The sequence below is a fragment of the Talpa occidentalis genome, unplaced genomic scaffold (genome assembly GCF_014898055.3).
Source record: "Talpa occidentalis isolate TD23 unplaced genomic scaffold, MPIMG_talOcc4v2.1 talOcc4.4, whole genome shotgun sequence".
Classification (NCBI taxonomy): Eukaryota; Metazoa; Chordata; class Mammalia; order Eulipotyphla; family Talpidae; genus Talpa; species Talpa occidentalis.
The window spans coordinates 88,461,753-88,488,343 of record NW_023604295.1 but is presented as its reverse complement, the minus strand read 5'-3'; the positions used below and the strand labels follow the sequence as shown (position 1 = coordinate 88,488,343).

The 26,591-nt window shown below is 42.6% G+C and overlaps 1 pseudogene; it reads left to right on the top strand.

The window, feature by feature from the left end:
- Window positions 1–5,540: 5,540 nt before the first annotated feature.
- Window positions 5,541–17,865, top strand: LOC119258191 (3-hydroxyisobutyrate dehydrogenase, mitochondrial-like; annotated as a pseudogene).
- Window positions 17,866–26,591: the final 8,726 nt, after the last annotated feature.

Sequence of the window (26,591 nt, the reverse complement as noted above, 5' to 3'; positions counted from 1 at the left end):
TTTGTTATGGGAAAATTGTATATACTGGTAAATATGTAGATTGTATGGCAGAAAACCCTGAGGGGGTGGATTGTAGGCTAAATGGTTTTTCAGGCATTTCTGCTCTCCCATCATGAGGATTGCCCTGCCTGATGGGGCACCTGAAGTTATTACATTGTTGCAAACTATCTTATTTACCTCTGAGGGCCATGGGAGGACTATTGAGATAATCACAGAGAGAAGCAGAAGCAGGAAAACGGCAGGATAGAGAAATGGAGAAAGAACCAGAGAAGCCCAGAGTGAAGACTCGCTGGGGGCTTGGAGGCCTTGTGGCCTCCTGGCCCCCCAGTACCCCTACCTGCCGTGTACCTGGTTGCTGCTCTATATGTAACAGCTCAATAAAAGCCTGAGAAAACCACCAAGGGCACCAAGACTCTCCTTTACCCATCTGCCAGATCATAGGAAACCTGCTCAGTGACCATCCTGCCCCTACATTTCTCTTCCTTGATATGGCCTGATTATATTTTTCTTCTTGTTGAATTATGAAAGGCCTCAGGATCATTGTAGGAGTAGGATGGGCCACTGAGCAGGATATCTATGTTTGGAGCAGAGGAGGTTAAGGAGAGTCCTGGAGCCCTTGGTGGGTTTCTCAGGCTGTTATTGAGCTTTTACATATAGCACAGTAACCAGGTACATGGCAGGCAGGGGTGTCAGGGGGCCAGGAGGCCAATAGGCCTCCTGGGCCCCTGGCAAGTCTTCACTCTGGGCTTCTCTGGCTTCTTTCTCTCCTTCTCTCTCTCCTGCCTCTTCTCTTGCTGCTTCTGCTCCTGCTTCTCTTGGTGACTATCTCAGTATTCCTCCCATGGCCCACAGAAGTAAACAAGACAACTTACAACAATATAACAACTGCAGGTACCCCATCAGGCAGGGCAATCCTAATGGTGAGAGGGCAGAAAAGCCTGAAAACCATTTGCCCTACGATCATATTTTAATATATCAATTATTAGTAAAATGATTGTCAACACTAAGTCAAAAAGTGTTTTGTGTAATAGGACTGTATCTAAAGGATATGATAGGAAGAATCCCATTTAATTATAAGCCACAAATAGTGGATACTGAAATCAGGAATAAGTCCCTCAGGAATTACTTGAGATCATGAATTTGGAAACACCTAACAGGACAGTTATCTTATTGCTACTATTTCTTGTAATACTATTATACTCAGTTCTTCTATGTTCTGTATTGACTTTAAAAACATCAAGAGGAGGGTGGGGAGACAGCTGGGGGTCACTGAATCCATGTTCTATAAGTACGAGATGAAATTGCTTATTTGGGATTCTGTTGCATAAATTTTGGAGCCAGATATGCCTGGACTGAAATACCAGATACACTATTTGCTGTGTGAATTGGCCCAAAAAACTTCATTCATCTCTAAAATGAAGAAAACGCTACAAACCTCCAAAGTTTTTGTAGAAATTAATTTCACAAGTGGCAACATATTAATCTACTTGAAAAGTGGTAACTTTTAAGATAATAATAGCAACAACAATATTTTCCACTCCTAAGAACTTCCCAATCACACATCTCTGGGTTCCAATCAAACAAACATAAAACCAGACACCAGCACCTGGAATATCGTGGCAAAGGCAGCCTGGGAATTGGCTTGGAGATTGTACTTCTAGATTTCCACTGAGGTGCATGTGTTCAATGAATCCCAAGCAACCTCCTGCCTTTATATCATCTATCACCTGTCTCCTGAGTCTGTCTCCTCTTTCCAGCAAACCCACCCACAGCTACCATCCTTTGCTCTGTCTCCTCCTTCTGCTCCTCCTTAATCAGAACTGTTTTTCCTACAGAATTGTAATGTGTTTTATTTTCCAGTATCCAGAAGTATCATTGGTTTCCCCATCAGTCAACTGTGACAGTGAATGCAAAGCTTCTGACTACCCTAGGCACTCAGGAGGCCTCCTGTAAAGGGTCAGTGTAAAGGCAGGAATTGGCAGAGTGCAGGTTTTCTGATCCCATGCAGATCGGGTAAAGGAGGAGTCAGAGTCCTCAGTAGTTTTGCAGGTTTTTTATTTGGGGTTCACCAGGCATATGGCAGGCAGGGGTGCTGGCTGGGGGGCTGGGAGGCTGGCAGGCCTCCCAGCCCCCAGCAAGTCCTCACTCTATCTGGGCTCTCTAGCGTTCGTTCTGCTGCTTCTCGGCTTCGGCTGCGGCTGCTGCTGGTGCTGGTGCTGCTGGCGTCCCCCCGTGACGCCGCCCTTAAAAGCACAGTCTTAGCTCAGCTGAATCCCATCTACCTATGCCCACACCCTATTCCAGGTGCCCACCATCAGGCATGCATTCAGGACAAGGATCCATCATCTATCCTGATGGCGGAAGGGCAGAAAAGCCTGATATTTTCTTTACCCTACAGTCAGGAATGACACAGTGCAGGTTTTCTGATCCAGCAGACCAGGTAAAGGAGGAGTCAGAGTCCTCCGTGGTTTTTGCAGGTCTTTTATTTAGATTTGCCAGGCACATGGCAGGCAGAGTGCTGGGGGGCCGGGAGGCTGGCAGTCCTCTCAGCCCCCAATAGGTCTTCACTCTGGGCTCTCCAGCCTTCTCTCGGCTTATTCTTGACTACTGCTTCTCTTACTTCTCTCTCGGCTTCTTGGCTTCTGCTGGCGTCCCCGTGACGCCGACCTTAAAAGCCCAGTCTTAGCCCAGGTGAATCCCATCTACCTATGCCCACACCCTACTCCAGGTGCCCGCCATCAGGCATGCATTCAGGACCTCAAGGATCCATCATCTACCCAGATGGCAGAGGGGCAGAAAAGCCTGACATTTTCTTTACCCTACACCTCCATAAACACCTGAGTGTTCATCCCTCAACTGTAAGTGAGAGATCTGGACATGGTTACTTCCAAAATCCTGGGGTTCCACAGAAATTTACAGCCAGGGTATATTTGCATGCTAACAGGAACGTTTTTGTAACTGTCCCCAACCCATAATCTCTAGTTAGTAGACTCCGTGATATTTAAAGACACCCAGGGAAACTGGTTTACCCCCAGCCCACACACAAAGGTCATACCAGTATTAAGCTCCTCACCACTCCACTTCTAAATGGTGAATAACCTCTGTTCCTCACACAGATATGGCTAGAGAATTAAAATTAGGGTTACCAGCTGTTAGGGATGTTTATGCACAGTTCAAGAGACATGTTAAATTTATCCTGGAAAGACCCATTGATCAGAGTCTGTGACCGCCCACTTACAGGTTTTTGACAGGCTTTTTGAGCAAATTCAAAGAACAGCCTAGACACCCCAGGCTCCCAGTAACATCTGCTGGATTGGGGCTGGTGACCTGACCTGAATCTAGTATTTGTCATTAAGCAAGTTTGGAATTTGATCAGTAGTTTGTCAGTGGGCCATCCATGGGACTGATGGCTCCATAAGAACCCAGTAATCGAATTATGTGCCTAGGATACACAGTTGGCAATTATATTCTCTACAGATCACTTCAGGCAGCAATAAAGATAAAGTGCTATATAATGTATTCATTCATTTCAATACAGCTAGTAGTCATGTTAGAAAGTAGTTCATAAAAAAAAAAAGGCTGAACTGCATTTAAAAGAAATGTGTTTTCTTAAAGGAATTACTTTGGAAGACCAAATGAATGTACATGAGATGCTTCATCAAATCATAAGTCAGTTTGGCAGGTGATTCTAATATGCTCCTGCCAAAAGTCAGAATCAGAGCAATTGAAACTGTGGTAACAAATGAGCTACAGGTGTGCCTTATTTTTGTTTTTTGTCTCATTTGGATTCTTACAGGCTACAGAAACATACTTCAAGAAGCTTATGGTATAGCATCCCCATAAATAGATTTGATGTCTCAAGAAAGCATAAGATATATATCTGATGTACAGCTTCGGGGAGAAAATGTGGGTAACCCTCTCAGGGTATCAAGAGTACAACCCCTTCTTTGAAAGTTGTTCTTCCAGGGAAAGGCCGAGAAAGAGAGTTCTACAACAAGGTAGAAAACACTGATGTAACTATCAGTGGAGGATAGTCTCTGTAGGGTAAAGAAAATGTCAGGTTTTTCTGCCCTCCCGCCATCAGGATAGATGATGGATCCTTGAGGTCCTGAATGCATGCCTGATGGCGGGCACCTGGAGTAGGGTGTGGGCATAGGTAGATGGGATTCACCTGGGCTAAGACTGTGCTTTTTAAGGGCGGTGTCACAGGGACACCAGGAGAAGCTGAAGAGAAGCCAAGTGCCAGCCTCCCTGCCCCCCAGCACGCCATATGCCTGGTGAACCCCAATAAAAGACCTGCAAAAAACCACTGAGGACTCTGACTCCTCCTTTACCCGGTCTGCATGGGATCAGAAAACCTGCCCTGTGGTCCTTCTTGACTCTACAGTCTCCTAGACAGGGCTGTTAAGTAGACCTGTGCAGGGCAGGGTGCTGCATCCCTAGTCCTGTCTGTTGTGTTAATTCTTTTAGGTTGGCCCGTGTTTCAAGCTAACTTATCTTCCTCCGACTTTCCCCAAAATAATCTCCTTTTTGAACTCTCCTGTTTCATTCAGTTAGTATAGTTATTAAGAACCTACCATGCCAGACACTAGGTGCAGAGGATATAGCAATTAAAGAATCTGTCCATATACACTTACATTCCAGGAAGAAATAAAGAGAATAACCAAACAAATGATTATATAAAATGTTGCCAGTTGCAGAAACATGCTATGAAGAAAAATTGAAAGAGTGCTAAAACCAGCCATAGTGGGTGTAGGGTAAGGAAAAATGTCAGGCTTTTCTGCCCTCCTGCCATCAGGATAGATGATGGATCCTTGCGATGCTGAATGCATGCCTGATGGCGGGCACCTGGAGTAGGGTGTGGGCATACATAGATGGGATTCACCTGGGCTGAGACTGGGCTTTTTTTTTTTAAGGGCGGTGTCACGGGGACGCCAGCAGAAGCCGAAAGAGAAGCCAAGAACGAGTAGAAGCCAAAAGAAGAAGAGAAGCAGAGAGAACTCCAGAGAGCCCAGATAGAGTGAAGACGTGCTGGGGGCTGGGAGGCCTGCCAGCCTCCCAGAACCCCTGCCTGCTGTGTACCGGGTAATCTCAATAAAAACCTGCAAAAAACCACTGAGGACTCTGACTCTCCTTTACCCGGTCTGCTGGATCAGAAACCCTGCACCGTGTCCATTCCTGCCCCCTACAGTGGGGCCTTACAACAGTTGCCTGCCTGTGGATTCTCACCCACGAACACAGTGACAAGACCACTCAGGCTCAGAGAACAACAGTGAGGTTTATTTAACAAACACAGGAAATAAAGGGTTTCTAAGGCTGCAATTCACAGACTGTCCCACCCCAGATAGTGTCCACACTCTCCAGAAGTCCCAAACAAAAGCTGTTCATCCAAGATGGTGCCATCCCTTCAATGAGGACCTGGAGCACGTGGCACACTGGCAAGCAGGGTCAGGACACAACTCACTGTGGCAGCTGGAGATCTTCATAGGCAGGGCCGCTGAGATGACACAACAGTCCACAGCCACAGTCTGAAGGTCAGAATGGACAGCACCAATGCTGGACCGGGCAGCAATGGAGGCAACAGCACCAGGAGGCGATGCCAGATGATTACATACTTCATATTAACAGCATTCAAAAGTGACCTGGACACAGGGTGCCGGTCACTAGGAGGCACGTAAGATACACCAGCATTACAGCTCTCTGTGGGGACACCAGCTCTTTGTGGGGATGCAGCTTTGGGGGTGACCAGTCCTAGGGTGCTCTGGTGCTCCTTTCATAGCCCTTCTCTAGCACACAGTGAGTCCCAAGCTGACTCCTGTCCTACCTTATATCCCCTTTCAGGGGATACAACAATATTCAGCTCCCCACCCCCACCCTGCAACAAATCCGTTTTCAGTCCTATGGCTGATGGGACCATTTACCAATCAGTTCATAGCTTGCACCTGATTAGTCCATTCTACCGTCCAGGCACCAAATCCATGGGCCTCTCTACTGCCTGCAGGTGGAGAGAACCACAGTGCTGGAGCTGGCCAGCTCCTCAAGACAGCCCTAAAGCAAGTGCTGCATGCCCTGGAGCAATGTGATAGGGAAACCACTGCTGCCCACCATGACTGCTGGCATCTGGCTGCAGCCTGAGCCCTAGTGGGGGCCCCTGGTTGCAGGCTGTAAAATGCCCACCACCTGCTGCTGCTTTTACTGCTCACAGGCAGTGCTCTGGGGCCAAATGCCAGATCCCCAAGGGGGAAGGGATGAAAGGGGGTATGTTCCAGTTTCAAAATCATCCAGGGGATGGGGAAAGAAAATGAGTCAGAGAAGACCTCTCTAGTGATGGTACACTTTAACAGTCCCTGTAGTTGGATGATTCCCATAAATCGGTCTCACCTAACTTCCCCTCTTCTCTCTTTAGAATTCAGACTCCACCTACTTTATGCTTGGATTACTCGAGTCTCCTAACTGTCCTTCCAACCTGTTTCAGCTCCTATTACTTTACTCTAAACTTCCAGATTAATCTTCCAAGAGCATTACTTGTGCCACGTCTTTTCTTCCATGCATAAAAAATGACTTCCCCATACCTTAGGGTAAAATTGAAGCTCCTTAACCTACCCTCCTCACTGTATACCTCAATCTTATATAACACTTGCCCTAAAACTCTGTTCCCATCCTCCCAATGCCAGTTACTTCCACCCATCACTCTCCAACCTGGAAGCCCAGCCTAAGACTCACTTTAGCCTACTCTTAGTGGCCCAGTCCCACAGTGCTTCTGCTCTCAAATATCTTAGTGCATCAGCTGTCGGATGGATGGATGGGTAGGTAGATAGAGATCTCTAAGTTAGTGCTTACTATACAGCAATATATAAGGCTCATCTTTCCCTTAGTCCAGACTCACCAATGAACCAATGAGACTGGATAAATATATACAAACCATTTATAAAATATGAGGCAATAACTATCAACAAAAAAGATTCCTGGATTGTTAGGTATTTCATTGGGTAAGAAAAATAAAATGATCATATTGTGTCTTTGAAACGGTCCTTTTTCTGCAAAGGGGGCTATTCTAAGTAGGAGGGGTAATAAGCTCAGTAGCATGGTCACAGAAATCTTTTTTCTGTTCACTTCCTGTATTCAATAACTAGCTATCCAAGTAATCAGATATCTACTTATTTATGTTAAGCATTAAATATTGTAACTACAAACTCTATAGGGAAACACATCAATGTAGTAGAACTGAATGAAAACATGTGCATCTATGTGTGGTTGGTAATGTGGAGAGATTTGAAGAGCCTTATAAAGTGAAAAGATACATTTTCTCAGTCTTCAGTGCAAATATCAATAGTTGGGTAACAGCAATATTTTGCCTAAACAGAAAACCCACAGGGCACCTCTGAAAATATCGGCGAAGTTTATAACTTGCATTATTATGGAGAAATGTAAAATCTGTCTTAAGAAAGGTTTCCAACAAGAAGCTAAAATAAAAATTCTTTTCACCTTTGGAAGCCTAATGACCTTACACAGAGATGCCCAACAGAACTGAACTGTCTGTCTGGATGGTATTTTATGTGTGTTCTTTGAAGTTAGCACCTGCCAGCTTCTTTGAAGTCCGATCCTTCAAAGTAATAAAGTTAAAAATAAGAGATGCAGGAATTCTGTATTCAGTTCATATTTCTCCTGCTTTTACCAGCAAGCATGAAGCAACTCAAGGAAAGGGGTAGGTGGGAGAGTGGCTGATGTTGGGTGGCAGATCACCAAGTGCCAGCTGGCTCTGCAGCCTCACTTTCCACCTGCTTTTTTCCTGGGAATTCCCATTCTTGACAAGGCCCTGGGTAACCCTTGCTCAGAGTGAAAGTAGGCAAAGTCTTTGCCTGACATGATATGCAAATGCCTGGAAAGCCTCCAGGTCTCCCTCAGGGTGGAAACCTAGAATTCCATTATCACTGTGTAATCTTTACTGCTTCTTTCCTTCTCTATGAACCTGCAAGAATTTCCAGGAAAGATAGTACTACTGTAGTGGCAAGAAGGGCACAGGGCAGGTTTTTTATGATCAGATCAGACCGGGTAAAGGGGAGTCCTGGAGCCCTCAGTGACTTTCTCAGGCTTTCATTGAGCTTTCACATGTAGTGCAGCAACAAGGTACATGGCAGACAGGGGTACTAGGGGGCCAGGAGGCAAGCCCCTGGCAAGTCTTCACTCTGGGCTTCGCTGGCGTTCTCTCTCCTGCCTCTCTCTCTTGGCGAGTATCTCAACACTGCTGCTATGGCCCACAGAAGGTAAATAACAATAACACAACTTATAACAATGTAACAAATACAGGTGCCCCATCAGAAAGCGTAATCCTAATGTCAAGAGGGCAGAAAAGCCTGAGAATCCTTTACTCTACAATCCACCCCCTCAGGGTTTTCTGCTACACAGTGTATATATGTTGTATGCAATTTTCCCTTAACAAACATAAATACTGTAGCCATGCACCACAAAAGAAAATAAACAATACAACAGAACACAAGTAAGTCCAGGCAGGGCACCAACTTAGTGGCAAAAGACGATTACTGGCACCAGCAGATGATCCCCCACTGCGGAAGGCACTGCTCATTCAAGGGGGAACCACTCAGGCATCTGCAGTCACACACAACTAGCCTTCAGGTTTCCTGGCCGCCTCTGGCTGTAGTCTTGGCCACAAGCCACACACCACATCCACCCCCAGGATGCACTCACTCTTGGATTAGAGATTCTGTACTCTTTGAGGGTAATCACCCAGTCCTCAGGATTTTCTGTCCGCAGTCACTCCAACACTTAGCTTTCATAGCCACCAATGCAACACGCAGATCCCTGCACTCAGGCCAACGCATTGCACAAGCACATGGGTCGGGGATCCAGGAATACAAGTTCTACATGTGGCCACTCTTGGGTCCCCTCTTCTGCTGTGGGCTCCACCACAAGCCACGTTCCCCACCCGTACCCCAAGGACAGGTTCCTCAGCTCCTCACCCTTATTCCATAGTGAACAGGGCATCACCCACAGATGATTTTAAGAGACTCACAGGCCTTCTTTAGCATACTTAGGCTGCTTAACAGCAGCTCAGGGCTTCCCATTCTCAGCACCAGCTTTTGCCTTTCTAAGTTGGCTTTTCCTCTTCCTGGCTGCAGAGAACTTGGCGAGGGCTTCTCCCTCAGCCTCCTGGGTTCTTCTCATGCCTGCCCCTTCCTCTACTCTGGCCACTGCCTCTCCCGGCTGTGGCCCTAGAATTGGTGGGCAGTACAGAGGCTGCTTTTAAACACTGAAGCCCACTGGCCACCCCCAGATTCCCATCTCCTGTGGTGTACAAACAATACCTTCCTCCCCCAGGGTGCCCAAAACATAACATTACCCTGCCAAAGTTCCTCCACCGTCTGTTGGGATTGTCAATCCAAGTCCATCCATTGTTCCTTGTATGAGCACTGGCGAGCTCCACTGGTGAGTGGTTCTTTCTTCTCCGACGATTTTACTGCCTCAGGGGTCATTGGCTGGTCCTCTCCGGCATCTCCTCCTCCAGGTGAGGTCTCGTCCCACAGCTTCCGGACCCTGTCCGCCTCCTGTGCTCCTGCAGCATCTTTAGTTCTTCCCGCAGCTCCTGGACTTTGGTCACTACCTATACTATCATGGCACATCCAGCATTGTCACAGGCAAACACATACAGTCTGCTACTCCGCAGCAGCAGGAAGTACACGGGGCAGGTTTTTTATGATGGGAGCAAAATGGGTAGAGTCCCGGAGCCCTCGGTGGCTTTCTCAGGCTTTTATTGAGCTTTTACATGTGGTGCAGCAACACTCTGGACTTTGCTCCCTTCCTCTCTCCTGCCTCTTTCTCTTTTGGTGAATATCTTAATACTGTTGCTATAGCCCACAGAAGAAAACAACACAACTTATAACAATGTAACATATGCAGGTACCCCATCAGGCAGGGCAATCCTAATGGCAGGAGGTCAGAAAAGCCTGAAAATCATTTACCCTACAACTACCATTTACATCTTAGTGCAAAGGTTGAAATTTACATCTTAGTGCAAAGGTTGAAATTTCAGTGTTCAGGATGCCAGGCAAGACTAGGAGGGAACTAATGCAAATAGCTCCAGCAGAATGAAGCCATACAATATACACACGATGCTTCCTAGCCTCCTGATTTGTCAAAAGAAACCAGAAATCTGGATTTTTCTAATACTCCTAACTTTGTTTGAATATTGGCAACTAACTGTTATTTGTTAAAACACTATCCAGACCAGACCAAAAGCATCTATGTAGGGTAAGGTAAAAAATCAGGCTTTTCTGCCCTCCCGCCATCAGGATAGATGAGGGAACCCTGTGATCCTGAATGCATGCCTGATGGCGGGCACCTGAAGTGGGTACACCTGTGCTAAGACTGTGCTTTTTTTTAAGGGCGGTGTCACGGGGACGCCAGTAGAAGCCGAAAGAGAAGAAGCCCGAAGCAGAAGCAGAGAACGCCAGAGAGCCCAGATAGAGTGAAGATTTGCTGGGGGCTGGGAGGCCTGCCAGCCCCACTGCCTGCCACGTACCCGCTGAACCCCAATAAAAGACCTGCAAAAAAGCCACTAAGGACTCTGACTCCTCCTTTACCCGGTCTGCATGGGATCAGAAAACCTGCTCAGTGGCCATTCCTGCCTTTACAAATTGGCGTAAGTCGGCAAGATCCATGTAGACGGGTATTGGAGCCCTCCGAAGACCTGGAGGGACTAAGGAGAACAGACTGTGTTTGACTGTGATAACGCCATGGCGGCACAGAAGGTGGACAGTGTCCGGGAGGGATAAGACCTCGCCCAGAGGAGGAGAAGGAGACGCCTGAGAGAACCAGCCAATGACACCTGAAAGGACCAGCCAACGACCCCTGAGTCAGCAGAATCATCAGGGAGGAGAGGACGACGATTCGGAGCTCGCCAGTGCTGATACAGGGAGAGGCCAAGAGACTTGGACTGATGGACTGACAATTGAACTTGGACTGACAATCCCGCCAGAAGGCGGAGGACCTTGCAGGTTGATATGTTTTGGGACCCTGGGGGTGGAACAGTTTTGTTTGTAAACCCCAGGAGATGGGAATCTGGGGGTGGCCAGTGGGCCTTGATGGCCAAAAGCAGCCTGTGCATGCCCAGCAGCCAGGTGGAGGAGAAAAGCCAACTAAGAAAGCAAAAGCTGGTACTGATGCTAAGTTGAGAAGCCCTGAGCGGCTGTTAAGCAGCCTGAGTATGCTGAAGCCCTGTGAGTCTCGTAGAATCACCTGTGGGTGATGCCCTGCTCATTGTCGAGTGAGGGTGAGGAGCTGAGGAACCCGTCCTTGGGGGACGGGTGGGGAATGTGGCTTGGGGTGGAGCCCAAGCCCAATGTAGAGTTTTGATCCCCGACCCATGTGCTTGTGCAGTGGGTTGGCCTGAGTGCAGGTCTGCGAAGTCGCACTGGTGGCTGTGAAGGCCGAGTGTTGGAGCGACTGCAGACAGAAACCCTGAGGGTTGGCGATTACCCCCAACAGAATAGAATCGCCAATCCCAGAGTGAGTGCATCCTGGGGGTGGATGCTGTGTGTGGCTTGTAGCCGAGACTACAGCCAGAGAAGGCCAGGAAGCCCGCCGGCTCCTGGAGTGTTACAGTAGATGCCGTGAGTGGTTCCCCTCCCTCGTATGAGCGGTGCCTTCGGCAGCAGATGTGGTGGCTCATCTGCTGGTACCAATAATTGTCTTTTGCACTAGGTTGGGGCCCTGCCAGGACTTGTGTTCTGTTGTATTTTGTTATATTGCGATGTATTTGCTTTTGTGGGCCATGGCTGCATTGTTTGTGTTTCCTAAGAAACAAAGTTGTGTATGTGTGGATTATATGGCAGAAAACCCTGAGGGGGTGGACTGTAGGGTAAGGTAAAAAATCAGGCTTTTCTACCTTCCTGCCATCAGGATAGATGAGGGAACCCTGTGATCCTGAATGCATGCCTGTCGGCGGGCACCTGAAGTGGGTACACCTGTGCTAAGACTGTGCTTTTTAAGGGCGGTGTCACGGGGACGCGAGAAGAAGCCCAAAGCAGAAGCAGAGAATGCCAGAGAGCCCCGATAGAGTGAAGATTTGCTGGGGGCTGGGAGGACTGCTAGCCTCCCAGCCCCCCAGTACCCCTGCCTGCCACATACCTGCTGAACCCCAATAAAAGACCTGCAAAAAAGCCACTAAGGACTCTGACTCCTCCTTTACCCGGTCTGCATGGGATCAGAAAACCTGCTCAGTGGCCATTCCTGCCCTTACAATCTACAATGAACATTTTAACTAGCTTATCTCAGTATAGTGCACAATTGGAGAGAAGAGGCGTCAGCATCCACCTGCTGGCAAAGGCAGGCGGGCAGGGGAGTGGTCAGGGAAAAGTCGAAGATCTGATGGTAAGTTCAACCATTTTGCCAAAGGTGAGCTCTGTCTGCAGAGGTTTGTCTGGGCACCAACTTGCCAAGAGAAGGAAGAAACCACACTAGGAACTTTCAGAAAGGTCTCCATGCAGCAGCACTGCCCATACCCACCTACTTAATTCTGCTCTGTCCTCCAATCAGTCTGAAGTATGATGTTCATGAGCATGTGTAGGGTAAGGTGAAAGGTATCAGGCTTTTCTGCCCTCCCACCATAGGATGGATGAGGAAACCCTGTGGTCCTGAATGCATGCCTGATGGCGGGCACTTGAAGTGGGTACACCTGGGCTGAGAGACTGAGTTTATAAGGGTGGCATCACGGGGATGCCAGCAGAAGCCAAGAACAAATGGAAGCTGAAAGAAGAAGAAAAGCAGAGAGAATGCCAGAGAGCCCAGGTAGAGTGAGGATTTGCTGGGGTGTAAGGCCAGGGAAGGACACGGTGCAGGTTTTCTGATCCCATGCAGACCGGGTAAAGGAGGAGTCAGAGTCCTTAGTGGTTTTTTTGCAGGTCTTTTATTGGGGTTCACCAGGCATATGGCAGGCTGGGGGGCTGGCAGGCTGGCAGGCCTCCCAGCCCCCAGCAAGTCTTCACTCTATCTGTGCTCTCAGGCGTTCGTTCTGCTGCTTCTCGGCTTCTCTTTCGGCTTTTGCTTCGGCTTCTCATGGCATCCCCGTGACGCCGCCCTTAAAAGCACAGTCTTAGCCCAGGTGTACCCACTCCAGGTGCCCGCCATTAGGCATGCATTCAGGATCACAGGGTTCTCTCATCTATCCTGATGGTGGGAGGGCAGAAAAGCCTGACATTTTTCCTTACCCTATATGGGGGCTGGGAGGACTGCCAGCCTCCCGGCCCCCCAGCACCCCTGCCTGCTGTGTACCGGGTAAATCCCAATAAAAGACCTGCAAAAGCAACTGAGGACTCTGACTCCTCCTTTACCCAGTCTGCTGGATCAGAAAACCTGCACTGTGTCCTGCCCTGCCTCTACAGCATGTTTAAAATATGTAAAATGTAAAGTACAATTGTGTTGGTATAAAAACTAATATGATCCAGGCTCAAATATTCACTTTTTAACCTGATTTTAAAAATAGTTAAAACATTTTCTTCAACCCCTAAAAGAATCATGGGCCTTACACCCTGACCTACTATGCCTAAAGTATTAAGTTGTCCAGCCTCCAGTTCAGCGATGCTTGACTGAAATGCTGGGTGAAAGCTCTTGGATATGAGTTACTGGCATGTGTGTGCCACTGAAAATATGTCAGAATGGAGTTGCATTATTGTGGATATAAGCCTGGGTCTTGAAAACACACTGCCTAAGTTCAAATCCAAGCTCTACTGTTTATAATTTAAATGATGTTAGGCAAGTCAATTAACTTCTAGTACCCACCTGAGGATCGCTATACAATGAAAGGATTCAATACATGTAAAAAGCATAGAAAAAACCCAGCAGTACTAAGAAATATTAGTTATTATCATCATTTTGTTCTGTTGTGTCCCCACAACTGACTAGCTTACAATTCTGGATAAAATTGTTGAGTAAACATGTAAAACCTCTTGACGAGCCAAAATTTCCCAGATTATAAAGGCAATTAACTATCATGATTTTCTATAGGCAGTTTAACTCTAAAATTCAAGAGATATGTGAATGTCTATGTTTTTAATTCTGACTTTTTCCTCCTGTCAGTTTTCTGTCCTACTTTTGCCTGTCAAAGAAATTCAAAGTGGAGGTGAGAAATCTTATACTGTCAAAAAAAAATTGCAAGGATGTCAGGAAATGTTACTTCATTTAAAAAATTAATTTTAAGAAGAAATTCAAAGCAGAGACTTGATTTTAGAAATTTAACCATGGATTGTATTTCTTGTGTTTTTTCTTCCAAATTTTATTTTAATTTTTTTTATTTTAACATCACTTTTTAGATGATATTTGTTTCCCCCCAACCCCTCAGATTGAGTCCCCATAGAATTTCCTTCCCCCAGGCACCTATGCACCATCACCACAGTCCCCTCTACTCCTCCCTCCCTCTCTCTCGCCCCTCTCCCTCCTCTCCTGCAGTATGTCTCTGGTTTATAATTGTTTTTGCTTTGTTGTGGTTTGTGCTGTTATTATTTTTTTCACTGATGTCTTATTTGGTTCCCCTATATTCCTGTTATAAGTGGAACCATCCAATATTTTTTCTTTTTCCTTCTAGCTTATTTCACTGAGCATAATTCCTTTAGCTCCACGTTGCTGCGAATGGCATGAGTTTATCTTTTTTGATTGCTGAATAATATTCCATTGTGTATATATATATCACATCTTCTTGATCCAGTCATCTATTTTTGGGCATTTGGGTTGCTTCCAGGTTTTACCTATGTAAATAGTGCTACAATAAACATAGGGATACAGGTGTTGTTTTGAATCACTGCTTTTGTGTCCTTTGGGTAGATCCCTAGGAGTGGAATTACAAGGTCATATGGTAGCTCCATTTTTAGTAGACTGAGGAACCTCCAGACAGCTTTCCATAGTGGTTGGACCAGTTTGCACTCCCTCCAGCAATGTAGGAGAGTTCCTTTTTCACCACATCCTCTCCAACATTTGTTGTTGCTTGTTTTTTTGATATGTGCCATTCTTACTGGTGTAAGGTGGTATCTCAGTGTGGTTTTGATTTGCATTTCCCTGATGATAAGGGATGCTGAACATTTTTTCATATGCCTGTTGGCCATTTGCATTTCCTCTTTGGAGAAATGTCTTTTGAGTTCTGCCCATTTCTTGACTGGATTGTTGATTTTGTTTTTGTTGAGCTGTGTGACTCATCACCCAAAGCAGTGATAGTGAAGGCAAAGATAAACACCTGGGATTACATCAAACTGAAGAGCTTCTGTACAGCCAAAGAGACATTAACCAAAGCAGAGAGACAACCTACTGATTGGGAAAAAATCTTTGCACTCCATTCAACTGATAAGGGACTGATCACAAAGGTATTTCTTGTGTTTTCTAAAGAGATGTGATTATTCAGTGAATAGCCTTGTGTTCAAGTGTTTAGCAGCCTGGCTCTTAGGCATTATACAAGGATATGCCACACATTCAAGGCAGCTAAAAAGAAGAAAGAATAGTAGAAACTTTTTTGCCACTGGGAGGATCCAAAGTATCAATCTTTCCTGTTGAACTGAGATAATCAACAGTGCTTTCTGTTGTGAATTGTAGAGGGAGAAGGAGCCTCATAGGTTACCAATTCATTCTTTATCCTCTCTTGCTGAGGACACTAAGGGGTGTTTCCTCAGGGTCTTTCTCTCTACCTGCCCTGCCATCTCTGTCATCATTTTTGCATGTATTGTTTATTCTGAGTTATTCTAGACAAATCCATTTCTCTAATGTAGAATTGTTGCAGCTAAAAATAGTTATAGACTTTTGTGCGTTTTAAATTTTCTTTGGTGGAAAATTTAAAATTTTCCAAATACAGATTGAATGAATGTTGGAAAGTCAGTTGTCATTTATTACCATCTTGGAATCTCATTGTTTGTTACCATTTTATAAAATAGGAGGAAATGGAGTCCACACAGGAAAAAGATGATAATCTTAGTCTGCATGTCATTTGTGGTACGCGTGGTTCATAACTGCAAGTGGTACGTGTGTTGTAAAGGCATGAAGTATTTTGATTTCCAAATGTTTAAAGATTATATTAAAATAGTGTTGATTTCAAAAGAGCTGACAAAAAGTGTAATCAAAGCAAAAGTGTAATCAAAGAATACATGAATACCTGGTCGTATGGAACTATGGGCTACACTGGGCCTGCATTCCTTGCTCTCACTATACAATGTACCTTCAACTGTTTAAAATTGCAAAAAAAAATATTAATAAATCTCATCTAATGTGGCACAACTTTGAACCACTTACATCAGCCAAAAACAAATGCATTTTTCAAAATATATCTTTACTATATCATCATTGTTCCCTTTCCAAACAATTAGTGGAGGTAGGGGGCAGGGGAAGGAAGCAGGGTAGGGACACCATGCAGTCTCCTTAGGGTTCAGTGGAGCCACCTCCCATCTTGGATACTGGGGCCACTAGCCTTATTCTAGGTGAATTGCTTCTAAGGCTCCAGTTAGAGTCACTGGACTAGGCAACAAGGGCAAATTCAATAGCAAAAAATCTCATGAAACATGGGTTTCCACTTCCTAAGTATAATGTGTTCCCTGTTGTACCCAAAGAGTTTCAAATGCTCATGAATAGGTATTTTTTTCCCCAGCAGATGTAGCCAGAATAGTTGCCAGAATTATTACAATGTTACCCACCACAATGAATGCATAGAAGCTTATTCTGGAACAAAAGGGATTCTAAAATAGTTTAGAAAGGCTCACTATGAATAGATTCTAGTACTTTCTTGAAGTTTCTAAAGAATTGGCTGAAGAAGTTGAATAACATGCGGGCAATCCTTATGGATGCCCCTGTTTCTGGTGGTATGGGAGCTATTGGTCTGGGAACCTTCACATTTGTAGTGGGAAGAGTCAAAATAAATTTGCTGCTGTCCAAGTATTGCTGGTGTGCATAGGCTCCAAAGCAGTTCACTGTGGAACTGTTGGGTTGGGAAGCAGGGAAGACCTGCAACAACATTCTCTCAGCCATCAGTATGATTGTAGCCACTGAAGCTCTGAATATTGGAACCAAAACTACCGGCTAAAATCCTAAATTGAGCTCAGGACTGTGTTGCTCAAGTGACACCCGCATCACATGGGGTGATGCATGGAGTTCCCTGTGCTAATAACTTTCAGGGTGGATTCAGAACAGCACTGATGGCTGAGGACCTCAGATTAACACAAGGCTCTGCCACAAGCACAAAGAGCCCAAACCCTGTTGGCAATTTGCACCTGCATCCCTATGTTTATAGCGGCACTGTTTACAATAGGTAAGCTATGGAAACAACCCAAATGCCCAAAAATAGATGACTGGATCAAGAAGATGTGGTACATATACACAATGAAATATTGCCCAGCAATCAAAAAAAGATAAATTCATACAATTTGCAGCAACATGTATGGAGCTAGAAAGGATCATGCTCAGCAAAATAAGCCAGAAAGGAAAAGAAAAATATCAGATGGTCTCACTCATAGCAGGAATTTAGAAAGCTTAAATAAGGGACCAGGAAAAGGACTAATTATTATAAAGTAAAAATCAAAATTAACAAGGAACTATAAACCAGAGACACACTACAGTGGGTGGGGGGAAGGGGAGAAGGGAATAGGATCAAAACAGGGGGTGTGGGAATTGTATAGGGACTATAACCAAGATGAAAATGCATACATTGTGCAAAATTGAAAAATGATGTAAAAAATACATAAAATAAAAATAATTAAAAAAAAGATCCCAATCCCTCTGGTTGATCAAGCCCATGAGATCTAAAAGATGATATGTACAAAGGGCTATTCAAAGAAAGACTTCTTATCCATGTTCCAGCTTGTATGAGAGGAGGAGGTATTCTAAGTTTGTTCTCTGGCTATGGACACTGCTGGAAACCAAACTGTATGTTGGTGCCTCCTTACAGCTCACTACACAAATAAATACAATAGGTTTTATTAAGATCCCCTGTCTGCTTTTGATTGTGTAAGTCACAATATACCCTAGGATTTTTTCACCCATTTTTTACTGCTTATCCTTTCAGTGAGCATATTATCTTAATTTTTTTCTGTCAGTCATTGATGATCTCTGCAAACAGCTATATAACCTTTTTCAAAGTTTAACCCCTGATTACCTTCATTGAAATCAATACTTGTTTCAATCAGGATATTATTTACTCCACATTACAAAGAAAATTTTTTTTCAACAAGATGAAACCTATTCTAGAGGGGAAAAAAACAAATCGGTGTGAAGGATAAAGTTAGAAAAGGTAAGGTTTAGCAAATTACTACTTGTGTCCCTTATTATCTCAGGACCAAATGTCCTGTTAACGGAGAGGTGGTATTCTTGCACTACTTTTTTATTTTGCAGGGAGTTATTTAAAATTTGGACTCAGCAAAATAAGCCAGTATCTGCCCCTCTCATAACAACTCCCAAAACTCAGCAAACTTGCTTTTTAAGTTTTTCTTTCATCTTTCTACATTTTTACTACATACTTTTTTTTTTACTTCAAAAGAATGACATCTTTAGACCTGTTTCAGAATTAGTGGTGATACTTGCTTTTGATAATTATTACATCATTATAAATAAAACCTTATTATTTTCAATTCAAATAAATTTCTATGCTGATAGTAAAAAAGAATCACTTTTGCACATTTGCTAAATACTTCAAAATCAGTAATTATTCCCAATAGCATTGTTAGTGCATTTGATAGTTAAGGTGCTAAAGAAAGTTAGAAGCATACTATGGAGTTTTGTAAAACTCAAGTTCTATTCTTTTGTTGAGTCCAGTGAGCCATGCTGCATTCCTAATGTTCAAGTAGATGTCTGAATTTTTCTTTGGGCCAAAATAAACCAATTGGTTGCATCTGAAATAGCTGCTTTGTTAAAAATTGGAGTCATTTATAAACAAAATGGTTATATCCTTATAGCAAAAGAACAAAACCCATTCCTAACCTATGCTCATATATGTGTTCAGCTCTATGGGCTCAAATGCAATTCCTGAACACAAGCCATGTCAGCATTAAGTGCTGAACAGAGGCTAATATATTGGCTCTTTTTAACTGGACTATTAAGTCCATTAACATTTAATGAAACAATTTTAACTTTATCCACAAAAACACTCACAAAGCCTTTCCATCAACTCCCTAAAGGCAAAACAACATAAATTAAAAAAAAAAATAACTATGAAGCTTTGCTAAGTGCAGATGATTTCCATAGGACAGGTTAAGTCCTGATTTTCTGTTTCAACACAGTCCACATTTGATTTTTACTACAAAGATAAACCAAACTGACAATTACCCTCTGCTAACCTTACCAAATAATCTCAGCATGAAAACACTAGCATTTTTCTTACTATGAGTAAGATGTATATAGAATTAAGTAATGTAATTTCACAAAGAGTCAGCAACCCATTTCAAAATTATGCTGTGAAACAATATCTTTAAAAATGTGTTGATTTTTTTTGTCTTTACAGCAGTCTCCAGGTAAAGTTATATTCACATTGATTTAAATAATTAAGATCTAGAAACCAAAGTCCTTTTCAAAGACCCAACTGTCACATTGCCACAGAGAGATATATATGGAACACAAATAAATCAGATTGTTCATTCAGCTGTAATTCATTACCTTCAACACATACATGCACTAATTTAAACTTATGTTTTTTCTGAACCTTAAATCTATAGCATTTTATGAATTTGTTTTCCAAGGCCCATTTTAAAACTTCTAAAGTAGAAAAAATAAAATTGGCCCCCGTATTAAGCTCTTCTGAAAAATAAATTAACATATCTTTTATGTGTTTCTTAATGTGATGCTATTGTCTAGGCAATTGTGTAGATTTAGTCATTCATATCCAGTCCTCCCAAATTTGATCACTTTGGAAACACTCTCCCTCAATTAAAAAAAAAAAAGCTACAAACATCTATGACTTACAGTCATGTTTTCAGCAAACATACTTGAAATCTAATGTTTTAAAAAATAAGTCATTTTTTTTAAATGCCTGTCTTAAAATACCTCACATAGCAGCTTCAGGCATTTGAATACCTTAGAGAAACCTGAACATCTAAAGGAGTTAGTTGGACTGATGAGGTTGAGGCTCTGAACATTTGACATGGCAGTTGTAGAAGTTGTAAACGTACCACAGTAGGAAGCAGCTTTTCATGGGACTTCAAAGCAAGTGGCAGTTAATTATCTAGCTTCCAGAAGCAGTGTGGACTCGCCGTGACAGCTGTTAGGCGAGGACACACGGGCATCTCCACCACTGAACATCGGCTCGTGTCATTGTTCAGCTTGGATCTCATTGGAAAGAAATGCTTAAGGTCTCAGCTTGGTTCAATTCAAATTAGTCAAAGAGTTTTCCCAGATGGCTTCTCAGCACAAGCTTATTTCTCACCCCAGAGTCTGCACTACGCCATCACCTCAGAGCTGCTGTCGACATGCTGTTTGCATATGCTCAAGCTCCATTTTTAATGTCATGTGTAGGATAGATCCATTTGAACTTTCTCTTCCTGTCATGATTGTGAATTCAACCTGGAGGTCTTATGACTTTAGTGAGAAAGAAATGCTGCTTCTTTTTATTCTCTCTTTCCTCCCCACCCCCATCAGCCTCCCCCTACTCACCACCCTAATTTGTCTCTGACCAAGATTGGCTGTTTCTTCCTCGTACCTAACAGGCAGGATGTCTTAGGGTGTTCTCCATGGATGACCAAATACAGTGGGTCCAACAATAATTAGACTTGCATGAATCCTGGCAGGGCTTGGCAGGCCCACAGTTCCCCAGAGCATCTGTTTCTACCTACCCTCATCAGGCTCCAGAACAGCCACAAAAAATAACCAGAATAAATAAGGTGACCTCTACTAACACCTCCTCTCAGTCAGCACTGTAGTCATAATTATCACTTTCCTGTATCTGGCACTGCTTTTTAGGTCTAGAACTCATCCTTCTTGAAAGTCAGATGGTCCATAAAAACAAGGATGTCCCCTTAGGGAAAGAAGACCAAAATTTTTAAAAAGTGAGGATTATATTTCTTTTATTAGACCCACTGAAGGTTGGAAAGAATATAATTTGAAGGCAGGGGGTGGGAATGAGAAACCCAGAGTTGTAAGGGTCCGAAAGATAATTAGGAATGAGTTGAGACAACGAATGCTTTTCCAAAAAAGGAAATTGAAGCACTGAACCTATACTTTTTATTCCTTTAAGAAATTTTCTGGGGCCTCCCCAGTGGCACAGCGGTTGAACGCTGGGTTGCGAAGCTGCCCGCAGCCTCTGCAGCGCCGGTTCAATCCCGGGCTGCTCCCCGACCACCAGAGGAGGGTCCCACATGGCGCGCAGACCTCTCCTGCCGCCCGCTGCTCCCCTCAGCAGTGTACTTCGGTCCTTCTGCCTGCTCTGCTCCCCGCTCTGGCTCTGGTGAATTCTCTCACCCTCCCGCGCTTCTGACTGTACCCAGTACATGTATAAATAAATAAAATCTTCAAATCCTTTAAAAAAAATTTTTTTCTGCTTATAAGTATTCAAAGTCAGTGAGGTCTTGCTCTTAAATTTGAAAAGTAAAAAAAAAAAACAAAAACAAAAAAAACACTTGAACAAAAATCCTCAGCAGCTGCTGACCTCTCACTGCCATTCACTTCAATCAGCCCCATACTGTTCCTTGACATGTCCCAAGTCTCAAATGAGGCCTTGCTGATTTTAAAGAGTCAGCAACTATCTGCAATATACACAGAATCTTCTTATAAGGACTTAAAAAACCAGGACTCTTCTTGTGTCTCCACCTCCAGAAAAAAAATATCAAATTCTTTCATCTTTAGTACTAGTGTAGAAAATGTTTTCAAGATGCCTATAAAATGTGTGATGTGAGTGATTTGACAAAAATATTATACAAATTTATGAATTATCTTTAAACACATTTCTTTGCAGTTTTTAGTTCATCTTAAATTAAGTGCTGAACAGAAGCTGGCTTTGTTTCTTATAACCACAAGAACAAATCTTCAATGTTTTTATTTTCCCTTAATAACTTTGCTTTCTTCTGAAAGAGCATGAATACTTCTGGAAGCATGCTGGATAAATTCCCAAGTTGCCAGACTGCTGGCCCAATACTCAAAGGTGATAGGCCTCAGCTGCTTCCTTCTTCCTGTGGCAAACAGTGCAAAGTAGCAACTTTTCAGTTGCTAAACAATGCAAAGTAGCACATTGAATACTCAAGGTTTGTATGATTGCCAAGAGTTCAGGTTCTGTCTTCCAAGAGATGATGAGAAAATTATGTTAAAGAAACTGTTTTATGTGGTGAATACATAGTTAACCACTGGTGGGATTTTTGGTCTAAATTAGACAATGTTTAATGAATGAATAACAAAAGTACAATTTAAAATTATATGGTCCAGAGATCTGATACAAGAATTCCTTCTATTTTATCTCCACCACATAATATTATGTGGAACACACCTGGGCAGAGAATCTACTCTTTGTTAAATATAACATTCACGGGCCTTCCTGGTGGCTCAAGGGGTTAAGCACAGTTCTATGAAACTATCCACAGCCTCTGCAGCACGAGTTCAATCCCTGTTCAGCCAGGGAGCAACCCACATGGCACAGCAGACCTCTCCTGCCTTGCCCAGTGCTCCCCTCAGCAGTGTATTTTAGTCAGTCTGCCTATTTTATTCCCCACTCTCTCTGGTGAATCCACTCACCCCCCCCTGCACCTCTAGCCTGTACCCCAGTTCTTATATGGATAAATAAATCTTAAAAAAATACATAACATTCACATGAAAAATCTCTACAATGTAAAAGGAGCTACTACCTCTAATCAAGAAAAAGACCAACAGTCCCATAGAAAATGGCAGAGGATTTTGAAATAAGATGAAACAACAATGATTCAAATACTAAAAAGACAAATGATATACTCAAACCCAACCAGAGTAAGAGAAATAGAAATCAAAACTACACTGAGGGCCTCCCCTGGTGGTACAGCGGTTGAGCGCTGGGCTGCGAAAGCTGCCCTCAGCCTCTGTAGCACCAGTTCAATCCCCGGCCACAGGGCGAGGGTCCCACATGGTGCGACAGACCTCTCCTGCCATGCCCGCTGCTCCCCTCAGCAGTGTATTTCATCAGTCTGTCTGTTCTGCTTCCCGCTCTGGCTCTGGTGAATTCTCTCACCCTCCTGCACTTCTGACTGTACCCAGTGCTTGTATAAATAAATAAATAAATCTTTAAAAAAAAAAAAAAACTACACTGAGGTAAAACTTTCAAAGGTCTCTTATTTCACTAACAGGAGTATCTAATTGGCACAATCCCTATAGAGGATAATTTAGTAATCAATGTAAAAAATGCACATGTATGATTTTACTCACCATTTCAACTTTTAGAAATTTTCACACATGCAACATTAACTATCTCATGGTTTGTCCCTGCACCATTGTTTGTGGAGACAACCTAAATATCAATAGGGATCAGGTAAAATAAATTGTGGTGTATTCATGCAATGGAGTGAAGTGCACCTTAGGTAGTAATAATAATAACAACAACAATAAGGTATTAATGTCCACAATAGAAAGTTCTCCAAACAATATTGCAAAAGGGAAAAAAAATCAAGGTTGCCTAAGTAAACCAGGAAGAGAGGAGGACTTCCTCAAATTGATAGGTGAGAAACTCAAAATTTTCCCACTAAGATCAGGAACAAGACAAGTATGTCCCTTCTAGCCATTACTTTTCAACATTTTACTGGAAGACCTAGCTAATGCAATAAAACAAGAAAGTAAAATGGGGCCTCCCTGATGGCCTAGGGGTTAACACGACTACAGCATTAACACGACTACAACCTGAATTTGATGACCAGCCAGGATGCTAACATGGCAGAGCAGATCTCTCCCATAGGCAGTGTATTTCAGTGGGTCCATCTGTTCTGCTCCCCATGCTATCTCTGGTATATCCACTCACCTCTGGTTTACACCCCAGTTTTTCTATGCAAAAATAAAAAATAAATATTAAAAAAAAGTGAAATGAAAGATGTGCAGGTTGGAAAGTTAGAAATAAATCTGTCATTCACAGATGACATGAACATCTATGCAGAAAATATGAAAGAATTGACAAACAACAAAAAATAACAAGCAATTATACAATTTTGCAGGGTATAAGGATCAACAATATTTGATCTCCTTCCTATATGCCATGGATGAACAAATGGGATTTGAAATTAAAAACAAGTTACTATTTAGGTATAATTCTAACAAGATCTATATGAGGAAAAGTATAAAATTATGATGAGACATTAAAGAACTAAATAAATGGAGAAATTTTCCATGTTCATGGATAGGGAGACTCAATATTATCAAGACCCAGTTAATCCCAACTTGCTCTATAGATTTAACAAAAACCTAGTCAAAATCCCAGAATTTTGTGGATATTGATGAACTGACTATAACACTTTTATGGACAAAAGACCCAGGTAGCAAACAATATTTAAGGACTGACACTACCTGACTTAAAGACTTACTTTAAGCTACAATAATCAAGATTGTATAGTATTAACAAGAGAAAGGATCAATGGGAGTTAATAAAGAGCCCAGAAATAAGCCCATATAAATATAGCTAAGTTATCTTTGAAAAGGTACTACAATGGAGGGGAAAATTTTTTTTTTCTACAAATGGTACTGGAAAACAAAAGGATATCCACATGCAGAGAGAGAAAAACAGAGAGAGAGAGAGAGGATCTAGACACAGATTCTATACCTTTCACAAAAAATGACTATAAATGATCAAAGACTTAAATGTAAAACACAAAACTATAGAACCCCCAGAAAATTTGGATGGCCTTGGGTTTGGCAATGACTTTTTCAATATAACATCAAAGTTAGAGTTCACACACACAGAGAAAGAATTAAAAAATTGAAATTTATTAAATTTCTGCTCTGAAAATGCACTGTCAAGAAAATAAAAGAGCAAACCAGAGACAGGGATAAGATATTGGTCATAGAAATATTAGATAAAGGACTTATCCAAAATATACATGGAACTCTTAATTTGCCAATAAGTAAAGAAGCAGCTCTATTAATAAATGAGCCAACAACCTTAATAGATACCCACCAAAAAATATTGAGATGGCAAATAAGCCATGAAAAAGGCATTCCACGTCATTTATCATCTGGGAAATGCAAATTAAAACACCATCTATTAAAATGTACAAAATCCAGAGCACTGGCAACAGCAAATGTTGATGAGCATATGGAGCAAAAGAAACTCATTCATTAACAGAGACAGTGTACCAAGGTATAGCTATTTTGGAAGACATTTGAGATATTTTCTTATAAAACTACACATATTCTATGATCCAACAATTGAGCTTCTTGCTATTTACACACACAAAAAAAAATCTGAAAACTAATATCCGCAAATAACCAGCACATGGATGCTTATGCAGCTTTATTCACAACTGACAAAACCTGGAAGCAGCTGAGATGTCCTTCAATAGAGTGGATAAATAAACCGTGCTACATCCAGATGATGGAATATTATTCGGCACTGAAAAGAAATGAGCTATCAAACCAAGAAAAGACATGGAGGAACTTGAAATATTAGTAAAAGAAGCAGCTCTGGAAAGGGTAAACACTATGTTATTCCAATTATTTGACATTCTGAAAAAGGAAAAACTATTGGGACAGTAAATAGGCATACAGAGGAATTTTAGAGCAGTGAAAACTATTCTGTATGATACCACGATGATGAACATTAGGCCTTACACATATGCCCAAATCTATCAAATGTACAACACCAAATGAGCCCCAATGTAAACTATGAGCTTTGGGTGATAATGACGTGTCAGTGTAGTTCATCACTTGTAACAAATGCACCACCACTACAGGACATAATAGTGGTGAAGGTCATGTGGGGGTTGGGGAGAGGGCGGTGGACAGAGGGTGAAGAGGAAGTCTTGGTACCTTTTGCTCAATTTTACTGTGAACATGCTCTAAAAAATAAAATTATTACAAAGGAAAAACAAAGTATATAACAAGATGCAAAGGATACTGCTATTTGTATAGTGGGATTACATATATATTCATTTTTTGTATATGCATGAATTGATTAGCTGTGTGGGGACTGTTTGAATTACCTACTCAAAGTATTAAAAGTACATGAAAAATAAAAAGTCTATTCTATCCCTTTCTCACAATCAGTTAAAAAGCCCACTTCTGCATTGAAGTACTGCCCAAATAGGTAACTCTTACATATTTTTTCAACTAAGATGATCACACAAATGTTTTATTATTCTATTCCTGAAAGTCTGGACTCACTTTTCAATCTTCTTGAAAGCAACAAAAGTATAAAGAAGACCCTATAAAACCTCCAAAAGAGAAAAATAAAATCATCAAAATACATGGATTCCTATGTTAATCTTTGCCTTCCCTTTTCTAAATTAAAAACTTTACCTAAAATGTTACCTATCAGCCTTGATTATTTTTCTGTTAAAGCTTTTTCACTACAATCCATAAGATTCTGCGGGTTGGGAATGTGTCATGCTCTCTGTGTCATGGGTGTGTGTGAAACACAAGCTGTCCTTACCAGCTGAGTTTATTTCTTATTCCTTGATCCACCAATGGCA